Source organism: Oryza sativa, chromosome 10 (assembly GCF_034140825.1).
Source record: "Oryza sativa Japonica Group chromosome 10, ASM3414082v1".
Classification (NCBI taxonomy): Eukaryota; Viridiplantae; Streptophyta; class Magnoliopsida; order Poales; family Poaceae; genus Oryza; species Oryza sativa.
In genome coordinates, this window is record NC_089044.1 from 1178314 (window position 1) to 1191634 (window position 13321).

Genomic DNA, 13321 nt, shown 5'->3' on the forward strand with positions numbered 1-13321 from the left:
GCATTAATCAGTGTTAACAAAAGCCCCAAATACCACTTCTACCCATACTTATTTGACCTTATTTTTCCAAAGTTAGGTCCAATTTTGTGCGGAAGAAACTGCAGGTAGCAAGCTAATGGCAGAGATGTGCGTGGGCGCCGGTGGTCCTCCTTGTCACCGTGCCGCCGCCCCTCCACCGTCACCGCCTATCCTCCTCGTCATCGAGCCGACGCCATCCCTCTGCCTCCTCTCCTCCTACCATATCCGTGGTTACCGCCACCCCTCCGCAGCCGCCGCCTCCATTCGCCACCGCCGACGGTCCTCCTCGTCGCTGAGCCGACGCCACCCTCCTACCCTTCATGGAGCTGCTGCTTCCCCTCTGCCAAGTTGTCGCCGCCTCTTCCACCACCGCCAGCGGTCCTCCTCGTCGGCGACACAATGTTGCCTCTCTGCCATCGCTCCTACCCTCCGCGAAGCAGCCGAGGGCCCTCCGCAGCTGTTGCCATGCGGCCGCCACCACTCCTCCTGCCCATCGCGCTTTGGACAGAGAGAGGAGAGAGAGCGGGATAAAGAATGAGCAAATGAGTGGTTGAGGATAAGGTTGATGTATTCGGTGTCATTTTAGTCATTTGGGCTTGTAAATACATGTTTTTCTTTTTTTTTCTAAATGAAAAACTCACGATGTAGTGAAAGTATGGTCAGACGACAACTTCTATTTTGAAAAACATGGACAAATGAGCAAACTTTTTTTAAAAAAGGATCAAATTGATAGTTAAGCTTTAGAAAAGGGTTAAATGAGCAAATGTCCCTTATAAATTGTCCTTTATCTGTATTATGTGTCTAATAGTACACATGTTCATCATATCTTTGATATTCGATATGATGCACAAATACCTTGTTAGCAATTGTAGCTCGATGAACTTTTGGTATATAATTTTTAAATTTTAAAGATAGAACGTTTAAAGAGCGTTGAAAGAATATTTTGTATTTATTTTGTAGAAAATATATTTTAATTGTGTATGTTTGCGCAAAAATATAGAGTGATATTTTAAATAGTATAATATAAAATCCTATTTTTAATACCATCGTTTTCTTTCAATGGCACCATGTACGTATTTTTTTCTATTTTACCGCTTTTATCGTAATTAAGTTCGTACGCGAGTTTCTTTTTTCTATGTGAAAAGTAGGTAAACTTCATTGTTTATTAAGTGTATACCACAGTTATACAAAGTTATATGTATCTACGTACGTTCTTTTTTTTTTTTGGCCCACAGCATAGGAAGGTATTTTTATTAAATAGTAGATCTAATCTAATGGTCCAAAATACCAGGTCCACCAATTTAACTGAAAATCGACTGTGAGATTAGATAGTGCCATGTGGCGGTCTAGGAGTGTTTGTAGGAGTGACACGTGGCGTCTTAGGAGTATTTATAGAAAGTTTCATGGACTTTTAGTATATAATAGATAGATGTAGAATTGAGAGGCAAGGAGTATATAGAGCGAGCATTCCCTTAAGGTGTAAAAACTAGCTCTTTCTATTATTCATAAAAGATAAAGCCAACATTGTTTATTTAACTAAACAATCTTGGCAAATGCTAGGATGCAACTGATGCTAGTGTGGTGCGTGCGTGCCTTCTCACTTGTACTCACAGAAAATGGAAAAACTGAACCGTCTACACATGGTTGAATTTCGTCCAACGATGATATTATAGTAATAATTTGTATGCGTCTAAGTTAATCAGTCTTATGTGCAACCCTACATTGAACATAACTAACTGAATTTCATGCACAAAGGGTACATAAAATGTATTCCAAAGAATAATTATATTTACTATAAATCTCATTCTTGTATTTTTTTATAAATATGCAATTACAAATATAAAGGGTCTTGTAGCAATCATTCTACATTATTTTCATTTGGACCCACTAGGATCAATGGGGCATGTCCTTTTTTTTTCCTCCAATGTTTTATAGAACTTGAGAGTGAAGGTGCTAGATCCTCAATTATATCCTTCAGAAAAAAAAGATAGTGTCCATATAAATTGGATAAATCACATTCAATGGTACATAGACACAGTGAGCACACGCATGAGCCGTCGGATCGATGTGGGAAAGCTTCGCCGAGTACAAAGTACCACGTACTTGATATAGGCAAAACAGTGGTGGTAGAGCTCGATCTGAGCTTGGAGCAATTCTTCGGTGCTCATCATCTACTCATTTTCTTCGACACATTACAGAGCCCTACTTCACCAAATTATTATCGCCGATTATCTGCTCCACGTCTATAAGAATATGTTTTCTCAACACACTTTCTTATATGTAATAGTTTGGACCAATTATAATTTATTTCTCAAAATATTTAATGAATCAAGATAATTAAGTAGATAATCTATAGTAATAATACGGTGATTAATATGTCTCAATTGGGCCATATAATATCAGTATGACTAATTATGGGCTAGGGGTGAACACGGATTGAATATTATCCGATCCATTCCACTCCGAATCCATCCAAATTGAAGACATGGTAAAGGTTTTTAGATATCCGTGTGATATGGATGCAGGATGTAGATATGGAGTCAAATGTGGTATCGGTGGTATCCAACGGATGCTGATTATCTGATAGTTTAAACGAATTATCCAGTATAGAGTTTGGCGCGGATAGTCCGCACATTTCTCAGGCTATACAACCACTCAATTTGACCAATTTTACATCAGGCAGCCCATCTCTTTGTTAACCTAATCTCCTACCTCTCATTCTCACTCTCGTGCTCTTTTTTTTCAAACGGTCAGGCTGTTGCCGACTTTTTATATAAAGAAAAAGGTGTCCCATTTTAAGGAGAAAACGGGACCAAAACCTTACAATGCACAGTTAATTAGGGGAAACTGCACGAAAACCACAACCACAACACTCTAACTAACCTAAGCTAACAAGACCGTAAAAATGGCGGAGCTCAAAATAGCCATCGATAAAAAGCTTGTTGTAAGCGACACAAAGGCTTCGACTTCGCGAGGCGAGTGTTATCATTGCCGAGCTTGTCGCCTAGCGACACAACAATTTCGACTCCACGGCTATCACATTATTGTTGCCAAAAACATCGTAGAAACAAGCAAGACACCGACTCGTGCTCTCACAGTCCCGTGTGCACATAGGTGGCGGAGCGAGCAGGCCGATTTGTGCACAAACTCAAGGAATCTCTGTACCCTGTCTCCACGCGTTGCTGACAAGGAATCATATTATGAAGTTGTGTTGTGCAGCAAAAAGTCACACACCACATGCCAAATGACACGTGGAAGTCACTGTCTTATATTGACTTGCTCGGGAAACTTGTCTCGTTCGTCATATGCGGTCTATGATTTGCGAAAAAAGTTATGCACATGAATTATTGTATCGCATATCTCTATCTAGAGACGAAGTTAATTAAATTTGTTCTATGCACATGCGCATGAAAACAAATACAACAAAACTCCAACCGCTGACGTGATATATAATTGCAATTATCGTAATCTATATTTGTTTCTTTATCGTAATCTATATTTTTTTATTCTTGTGTTAAGTTAAATTTGACCTTATATGGTTGTGAAGACATAAGAGAGACGTAACTATATTATCTTTTTATCTGAATTTTTTATAATTATTTGAATCTTGTGCGTGATAATACCTGCAACAACGAGTTAAAATAATTTTTATAGAAAAATATGAGCCCACTCTTTCTTTATTAGAATAAACTTTCTAAAAATATATTTTCTATAAAACAAACTCTCTGCACGAATTATGGATATAAACTTTCACTAGAATGTAAGAAATTTCGACATGAAACTGAAAAACTTTGATGTACTAAATAAAGTGCATCTTTTGAAGATCGTAACTTTCTCTTCAAAATAATTTCTCTACCTAAAAATTGATAAATGATATTAAGATCTCACATGAGGTATATGAACGCACACAATTGTTGGGATGCAAGCGCCTCGATGGTGGGAGAAGGAGGTGATAATCCTTTTTTACATGGCAGACCTCCACACACACACCTATACACGCAACACCACACTTACATCCGCAAATGCGCCTCTTATCGCACGCTCAAAGAGACGAAAATGAGTTGGACATATCTAATCTCACTAAATTCTTATTGAAAACCTATTTGTATGTACATAATATCCATATGTTCCAGTCTTTGAACCTTTGTGGATGGAGTTAGGCACCAACGACTCCACCACCACACTAGAGATGGTTTCCCAGGAAGGGGGTATGATATTGTTCACATGGTAGAATTTTTATTTATATATAATTGTTTATTATGAACCCCTACAATTTCAGAATACGAAAGTGGGCCCAAACAACATAGGTTCTAGTTCCTTCGTGAAAACTACTCAAAAAGTTGACTACAATAAAAACAGCTAAGCAACACACCATTCTACAGCATATACTGTTTTACCGGCAAAGTGATGGTCGAAAAAAAAAGTATCGTCTTGCTAAATGGAACATATTGTGCCGCCCCAAGGAACAAGGGGATTGGGAATTCATGATTTAGAAATTAAGAATATGGCTCTAATTAGTAAGTGGTTGTTCAAATTGCTCTCCACGGAAGGGGTTTGGCAACAATTCATACGTAATAAGTATCTAGGTGATAAACCTCTTTCTCAAGCTCAGTAGAAGGCCAGGGACTCACACTTTTGGTCTAGTCTCATGAAGGTGAAATGTGACTTTCTCCGTTTTGGATCCTTTATAATTAAAGATGGCTCCCAAATCAGGTTTTGGGAAGACAAATGGTTGGGCAATTCAACCTTGAAAGCACAATATCCTTGCCTTTACAACATAGTTAGGCGTAAGCAGGCTACAGTTGCACAAGTCTTCAAAAACAATCCTCCATCTTTTTCATGGAGAAGAGACCTTATAGGATCAAAACTAGTGGCGTGGAATAATTTATTACCACGTGTAACACTGGTTTTCAATTAACTCAGGAACAAGATGAGTTTCATTGGGACTTAACCTCAAATGGGGAGTTCTCGGTGAAGTCTCATTATCTAGCTCTAATTCACAGCATGTTCCTAACATTAATAAGCGTCTTTGAAAATTAAATATACCCCTAAGAGTTAAGATTTTTCTTTGGTACTTGCGTCGTGGAGTGGTATTAACAAAGGACAATTTGACAAAAGGAAAAGGGTGAATAGCCAAAGTGGTCCTCCAAGTTTCATGCAAGGATCAATTTAGTCCTTAATGTTTCAATCTGTCCATATTAGTCCTTCAAGATTTTATTTTAATTCAAACTTATCCTTGAACCCACATAACCAACAACTCTCTTGATAAATGACACTTATACCCCCTCATTCACATATATAAGAGAAAAAAATGCATGCTATGAATTCTTTTTATAGATACTGCATAGCAATTTATGTAAAACAAAAACAAATTATGTACTTGCAAGTGTATTCGATAGCCATTAGGCCCAAGTTTATGTGCACATGTTGAAATAATGGGAAGTATACTTACAATGTTGCTTATTCATTTTGGTTTTCTTTTTTCTAGTGTATAGTGGTATACAAATTAAGGGCAAAATGGATATTTTCTAATAGAATTGTTGACTAGAAATAGCCATATGGCACATTAAGTGGGCCCAAGGATGATTTTAAGCCAAAACAAATACTTAGAGGACCTATGTGGACAAAATGAAACCTGAAGGACTAAATTGAGCCTTCGGTGAAACTTGAGGGACTAAATTAACTATTCATCCAAAGGGAAATGGCAAAGCAATAAGAACCGTTGTTTTTGTTGCAATGATGAGATAATTAGACATCTTTTCTTCGAACGTCGTTTTGCCCATTCTGTTTGGTCCATCATCCAAGTGGCATCTGGACTTCCTCCACCACATTGTGTAGCGCATATGTTTGGGAGTTGGCTCGATGGAATTCATAATAATTTGAAAGCACATGTTCTGTTAGGAGCGGTTGCTACTATTTGGTTGCTTTGGCTATACAGGAATAATGTGGTTTTTGATTAAAAAAATAGTCATATCTTCACCTTTGCAGGTTATATATTCTCTTATCCATTGGCTTTGTACATGGGCTATCCTACAGAAGTATGGTTCGCGGGATATAGTAGTTGCGGCATGTCAATATTTGGAGAAGGTGGTCAAGGAGTTTTTTACCCAGGGATATGGGTGGCAATCTAGTCTTAGGATTGGTGGCTCTTAATTCTATGTGCTTTTGGAGGAGATGGTTAAGGAGTTATTCATGGGTGGCAATTTAGTCTTGGGATTGGTGGTTCTCCATATTCCATGTCATTCTTTTTTTCCTTTTGAGTGTGGTTTTGTATGTTCGGTTGTGTGCATCTTAGTTATGCAGAGGCCGAAAGTGTTCTCAAGATAATTGTATCACCTTAATGTAATTGACTGAGTTCAATCAAAGCTTCCATTATCTAAAAAATACCGTAAGTACGTCCCCCATAGGCACCAATCAAAATGTTAATCTTCGTGATATTTTTATTATTTTTGGAAATTTTAATATTAAAAGTGAAATTTATGTTTTCAAATGTTAAATTTTGCAATATATTTATATTTCATTTATAATAATATTAGTGTTGAATATGTGCAAAACAAAAACTCTAAGACACTATATAAATCAAAGTAGATCATACTGAAAAATACTGACAGTTTCTTTCACTGTTTGCGACAACATTGATGAGTCACCTATTTTCCATCCAGCTGGTCAAATTTGTTATAAATGACACCAATTTTTATTAATTCAGTTATTCCAATGTACCCCAAAATTGTTTCTCTGATTATCATTGCAAAGATGCACGAGATGGAGTAGGACATTGAGCCAAGGTCACCTGTGTCTTCCTCAGATTGGATGTTATTTTCTAATCTATATATTTTCATTGTGTTGCTATTGAATTATTTTCGATTTTTATTGTAAGTATACGTGGTTGTTGAAGCATGTGCTTCATCCAAATAGGAATCCTAGTTGCCCCCACCTCTCTTCCCCCGCCAAACACGGGGAGGAGAGGTGGAGCAAGGGAAGCTTGGCGGAGTTGTTTAGGAGGGCGACGTCACCAACGTAGACGAGGAGTATGAGAAGGGAGAGAGGTTGAGAGTGTGTGGTCGGTGAGTCTTACCTCGCTGGCGGCGATGCTGGTGACATGGATGGAGGCGCTTGCGATGGATTGGGTGTGATTGGCAGCGCCAGAATGGATCAGGAGAAGAAGAGGTAGGGTTACCTGATTTCCGCTAATCTTGATGAGATCTTGTTCATTAAAAAATCGACGGAGGGATAGAGAAATATCAGGCAACTGATTAATAGTTGCCCCTTTCTCTAATTAAATAGAGCAACAAATATGTTGTTCCTACATGGTGAAGAGTGGAGACTGGAAGAGTCAGGCTAGATGTGTATGCCCATATTACCCACACTTATTGCATGCCAAAATTATGTGGAGGGCACACACACAGTGAAGACCAAGGAGAAAACAGAGTAATTAAGTATGGACTAACTATAAATTATTTATAGTGCCACATTTCACAAGAAAAATAGTAAATTTTTATGCTATAAATGACATACGTTTACACTGTATTTACATTATAACTTTCAAAACTTATATTGTAAATTTCCATACTTGCTCTGGCTAGGGAGAGGAGAGATGTCAGGCGGGGAGGAGAGGAGGAGCAGTGGTGAGGTGAGTGAGGAGGAAGCCGTAGAGGGGCATCGCCTAGGAGAGGAGAGGAGGGGTAGCGGTGAGGCGAGTGAGGACAAAGGCCGAGGATGGCCGGGGCACAAGCAAGGAGTGAACAACCCCTCCCCCCCCCCCCCCTCAAACTTAATATATTGCAAAGAGGTCCACCACAGTTATCTCTCACTGTCCATTCGTGATCTGACAGCTGTTGGAGCGGGATGAGCACTGGAATCGCTTAGTGCCATGTGGAGGGCCTATTTGCACATAAATCCTACAATAACTCGTTAATTAGAAATTGATTTTGTGATTGTACTAGTCTACAAAGCTGCACTTCTGTTAATATCTCAATGGAAGGATGACAGCCAGGATGACGGCCATGTCAAACATGAGGATGGCAAGACCCGCAAAGTTGACAACAAACGCTTTGCTCATATAGCCATTGATATGGAAGATGAACCTTGTTAGGCCGGTCTCAGCAGTGCAGACAGCCATGAGGATGATGATGATGCTAAACAAGTTGTGCCCTGACGCGTAGTCAGTCCTCACCATCATCACCTCATCGGCACGTAGTTCATCAAGGTCACTGGAGCTCGAGAAGAAGCTTAATAGAGCATGGATCATGAAACAGATCTGATTTTTTGTCGAATGTACGTTAGCAGAGGATGGTGAGGACGGGTGGGCGGTGAGGCACAACAGCGGCGCCGAAGTCGTGAGCATGGAGAAGGGCAGTGGGCAGATTCGGCATTGGAGGCAAAGGACGTCATGTGTCTAGGAGGCGGCTCAGGTGGGGGCGGCGACAGCGGATCCAGTGGTGCAGCTCACCAGACATAGGGTAGGGGAGGTGGGGCAGGGGAAGCTTGCCAGAGTTACTGAAGAGGGCGATGTGATCAACATGTAGGAGGAGCAGGAGAAGGGAGGGACACAGAGAGTGTGTGTGGCGGGATTCTCACCCAGCCAATGGTGATGCTGGTCAGTTGGTCAGGCAGCGAAGGCGGCACGGATTGGCGATGGGCCAATGGGCAGGAGGAGAGGAGAGGAGATAGGGTTATGTGATTTGCATGAATCTTGATGAGATCTTGGCCATTCAAAAATCAGCTGAGGGATGGAGAAATATCAAGTAACTGATTACGGCCCATTTTCTTAATTAAATATTACAGCAAATATGGTGTTCCTATATGATGGAGACTAGAGGAGAAAACCCACGCAGCTGACTGTGTATGGTCTTTATTACCACCCTTCTTGGATGCCGAAATTATGTGGTGTCCACACAAATAGAAATAACTGAAGCAGAATCAAGGTAATTAAGGGACTAACTGTAAACTATTTATAGCACCACATTTTTTAAAAAGAAAAATCGTGGTTTTACACTATAAATGACATATATATTTATTACACTCTAATTGTGACTTTCAATTATATTGTAATTTTCAATACTTGCTATGTAAAATTTTCTAGTATGCATTATATATTTAAAGAATTAGTATAAAATCAATTGATTACATACTAGGAATAGGATATATAAGAGATGTAAACATATTTACATGCAAAATAGAGGTATTAATTACATAAGAAAAAAGAGGTTGAGATCAACTAAAAATTATGGCATCATATTTATAGCAAAACTGATTTAAGTATATGTGCACTATCCATATGACAGCGGAGGCAGCTACGGGTGCCAAGGATGACATGTGGTTAGGAGGGAGGCAGGGGCTGCAGCTGCGATCTAGCAATGCTAGCAGCCAGACACAGTGGAGGAGAGCAGGGGGCAGGGTAATCTTGCCAGAGTTGTTGAAGAGGGTGAAGTCACTGACACAGAGGAGGAGCGGGAGAAACGAGCAATAGGACACAGGAGAGTGTGTGGCGGTGAGTCTTACCTCGCAAGGATGATGCTGGTGATGCAGAGGAGGAGGCATGAATGGTGGTCTGACAAGCTCGATTGGGCGTGATTGGTGGATCTAGAGAAGAGATTGGATTACCTGATTTGCATGAATCTTGATGAGATCTCGACAGCTCAAAAATCGAGAGATAGAAAAATATCAAACAAATAATTAATAGGTGGCCCATTTTCCTAATTAAATATAACTACAGCAGCAAATATATTGTTCTTGTATCGTGGAGAGTAGAGGAGCAAACAACAGGGGCTAGTTGTGTATAGCCCTTTTTTTTACCAATATGTGTGGCACATATTAGATGCACACCAAAATTATGTGGTGGACACACAAATAGTGGGGGACTAAAGAGGAATTAGGGTAATTAAGTATGTGACTAACTATATTAAGTATGTGATGGATTCACATAATGTTAGTGTGACGGACTCACAGTATATATACACACGTCGGCGTTTCATTCTTGGAATTCTTGATCCGGAAGGCACTTGATGAAGACGAACAAGGGTAACGAGTCACCACCGACATCAGTCGGCGCGATAGAGGTGGCCACCACAAGGAGAAAGGAGGAGCCACGAAAGGAGGAGGGCAAAAGGCAAAGGGAGAGCAAGAAGATCGGCCCAAATGAAGCCAAGCCTGGAGATGCCATCCGCAAGCTTCTAAACGCCGCCGCCAGCCTTCTCATCGTCAGCCGTCGGCCGCCGCTAGCAAGCTTCTCCCCGCAAGGCCGCCCGCACGCCTCTCCCCGCAGCCTCTCACACTGGGTTGAGATGGGAAAAGAGGGGATATAGGTGGAAGAAACTGGGTTACTAATATGTGAGGTTTATGTGGGTTGCATGCTGACTCGGCCACCATGTTAGCTAAAACTAGGAGCAGTACTACTTGGGACCACCCGGTTTTGTAAGATTATTGCAGGGATTAATTTCAAACTGTGCGACAAAATGATAGACCAACAAAAAACTTATTCCTTATTAAATTGAGCGGGCTCCATGCACACCGGAATCTCATAGCAGCCTGTTCAGGCCCATTTCGCATGCAGGTGAGATTCCAAGTTTCGGCCCATTAACACGTTGGTGCGGATTTGCTATGGAATAAGTCCACTTGCAGTCCCTCAATTTTGCGTCAAGTTTGTTTGACATCCTATATCTCCAATACAGAAATCTTCACCCGTAAACTATACAAAACCGTGTAATTTGGGTCCCATAACAGTAAGATGTCCAGTTTCACTGACATTGCATCCTAGTTAGCAAAAAGAAAATAAAAAATGTGGGGCCACGTGTAAGTGAGCAAAAATGTGGGGCTTGCGCGCTCTCTCTTTCTCCCCTGCTACCTGCTTCCTTCCCAAACGGCGTGGCATGGCCTCGGATTGGCCGGCGGTGGCCATGTGGATGCTGACGCTCGGGAGGCGTAGCGCGGAACCTAAGCAGGTGCTCATCTATGTTGTCGAGGATATGGAAGAAGTTTGCATGGATGCTGTCGCCGTCAGCGTCGTCGTCCCCGCCCCCCCCCCCCCCCCCCCCCCCCCCCCCGCCCCCACCTCCGATGTGCGCGGCAAATGGCGCCACTGCAGAGACGCCTCACTTCCTTTCCCCGACCACGGCGAGAGCGAGTGCACGGCGGCCTTCCTTCCCAAAGGGACCAACCTGCGCGTGGTCATGGCGTTCCCGCTCGTTGGGGCAGGAGCCGGCGGCCACCATGAGTCGAGGCCATAGCGGGACGATGACGAAGGCCACCACCGGCATCACGAGGAAGAGCGCTGCAGAGTAGACGAGGAGTACGAGCTAGCTGGCCCCATCGGCTCCCTCTTTTTCTCAGACGGGCTCACCGGCCGCCTCCCCCCTCCCTCCCACCTCCGACTCCCCATCCCTCCCGCGTCCGCTTCCCTCGGAGATTGGGCGAGCTCGTCGGCTGCTTTCGTCGTGCCAACACCCGAGCGTAGTTTGTGCTTGGGAAGAAAAGAGAAGAGAAAAGAGGGCGCTGACAAGCGGGTCTCACATATATTTTGTGTTCTCACTTTTTAATTTTCCTTTTGTTGTCTAGGATGCCACGTCAGTGGAACTAGACATCTATACTACCATGGGACCTAAATTATATAGTTTTTACAATTTAGGGCTGAAGATTTCTACTATTAGAGATAATGGATGTTAAACAAAACTCAACATAAAGTTCAAGGACGGCAACTGGATTTATTCCTTTTGATATTCCCGTTGCTGCCCAAGCTATAGACTACTCCATATCTTTATCATATCTTATCTCATCTTATAAACCAATTTCAGGGATGGAAATGTGGTATATGATTGGGCCACATGGCTCATTGAGAATTTAGGGTTAGCTCCTCCAAATATCAGCAACGTGCCCATGCAATCTCTGATTCCATTAGAGTGTCAGTCATGCATTGTTCCTTGCAATCGCCATTGAACTTTCAGATAAATCTATGAGTAAAACCATCGACTAAAAGAAAATACGAAGCAGTAAATATAGAAAAACACCAGTATGCGTAGTAGATTATAGAGGTTTCTGAAAAATTCTTCTTCCTTCGTCATCAAAATCAAGGAAAAAAAATTAAGCAAGAGATTCCAGAGGTTGAAAAAGAACATTGGATCTGTCCCTTTGCTACTAAAGAAATTCCTTCTCTCAATCATGAACAAAAAACAATAAAGGTCAAAGTGGAAAAATAGAAAAAAAGCCATAATTAAGTTACTTCGCCTACAAAGGCACCTAGCACAATCGCCATCTTCCGCTTCCTGTTGGTTGTTACCCCCATAGCCATGTCGACGAGCCACGTGACATTTTGAGTACCGCCGGCATCTTCCAAATTATTTTTATATATGCAATTTTGTAAAATAAAATGGCAGTTGAATAAGGTGAAAAGTATTAGGCCAAGTTTGGTTGTTTGCCAACTTTATGCCCAGGTGGGCAAACTAGGTTGTTGCTAACGTCGCCCATGTTGCTTTACCGAGCTGTTTAGGCTGAGTTCGTTCGAAACTAATATCTCGCGCACATTAAAAAAAATAGAAAAATAGAGTAAATTATTAGCGCATGATTAATTAAGTATTAGTTATTTTTTAAAAATAAATTAATAGAATTTTCTAAAGCAACTTCCGTAAAAAAAAATAAATTGCAAAAAGTACATCGTTTAGCAATTTGAAAAATGTGAGTGTGGAAACCAAAGAAAGTGAGTTGGGAAAGTGAACAAATGAACTCAACATTAGGCTCCGTTTTATACAGAGTCTAGGATGAAGATTAAAGTGTGCATGTAAAACGAGACAAGCAATTAGCTTATGATTAATGAATTTGAATTATTAAAAACTTGATATATATAGATTTATTTGATATTTTTAAAACAACTTTTATATGGAACGATTTCGCACAAAACACAATATTTAGCCGTTTGAAAAGCGTGCTAACAAAAAATAAGGTAAAATCTATATCTTAATTAATTGTTTAGTTTTTGACGGGCAATTTGTGCAAAGGAAAGCTTGTTGTTAAAGGAGATCCGGGATCTCTACTGCGATCGAGCTTGTTCTCACCCGGTTGAGCTAGCTTGCCCCCAGAAGTTACAATTACTTTACGGTTTCAAACGGTGGGCCTCGCCAAGCCAGGCCTCAAGCTCAACCTGGGCGTTCGGTTTAAACCGACAATTCGGTTCGGTTTATTCGGTTGCTATAAAATTCGGTTTACAGGCTTCACCACCCGATCGGTTCTCCAAAAAACTGAAAACCGCAAAATTCGGTTTCGGTTTTTTAATTTTGGTTTTCGGTTTTAGCCGAATTAACCAAAAGTTACTACC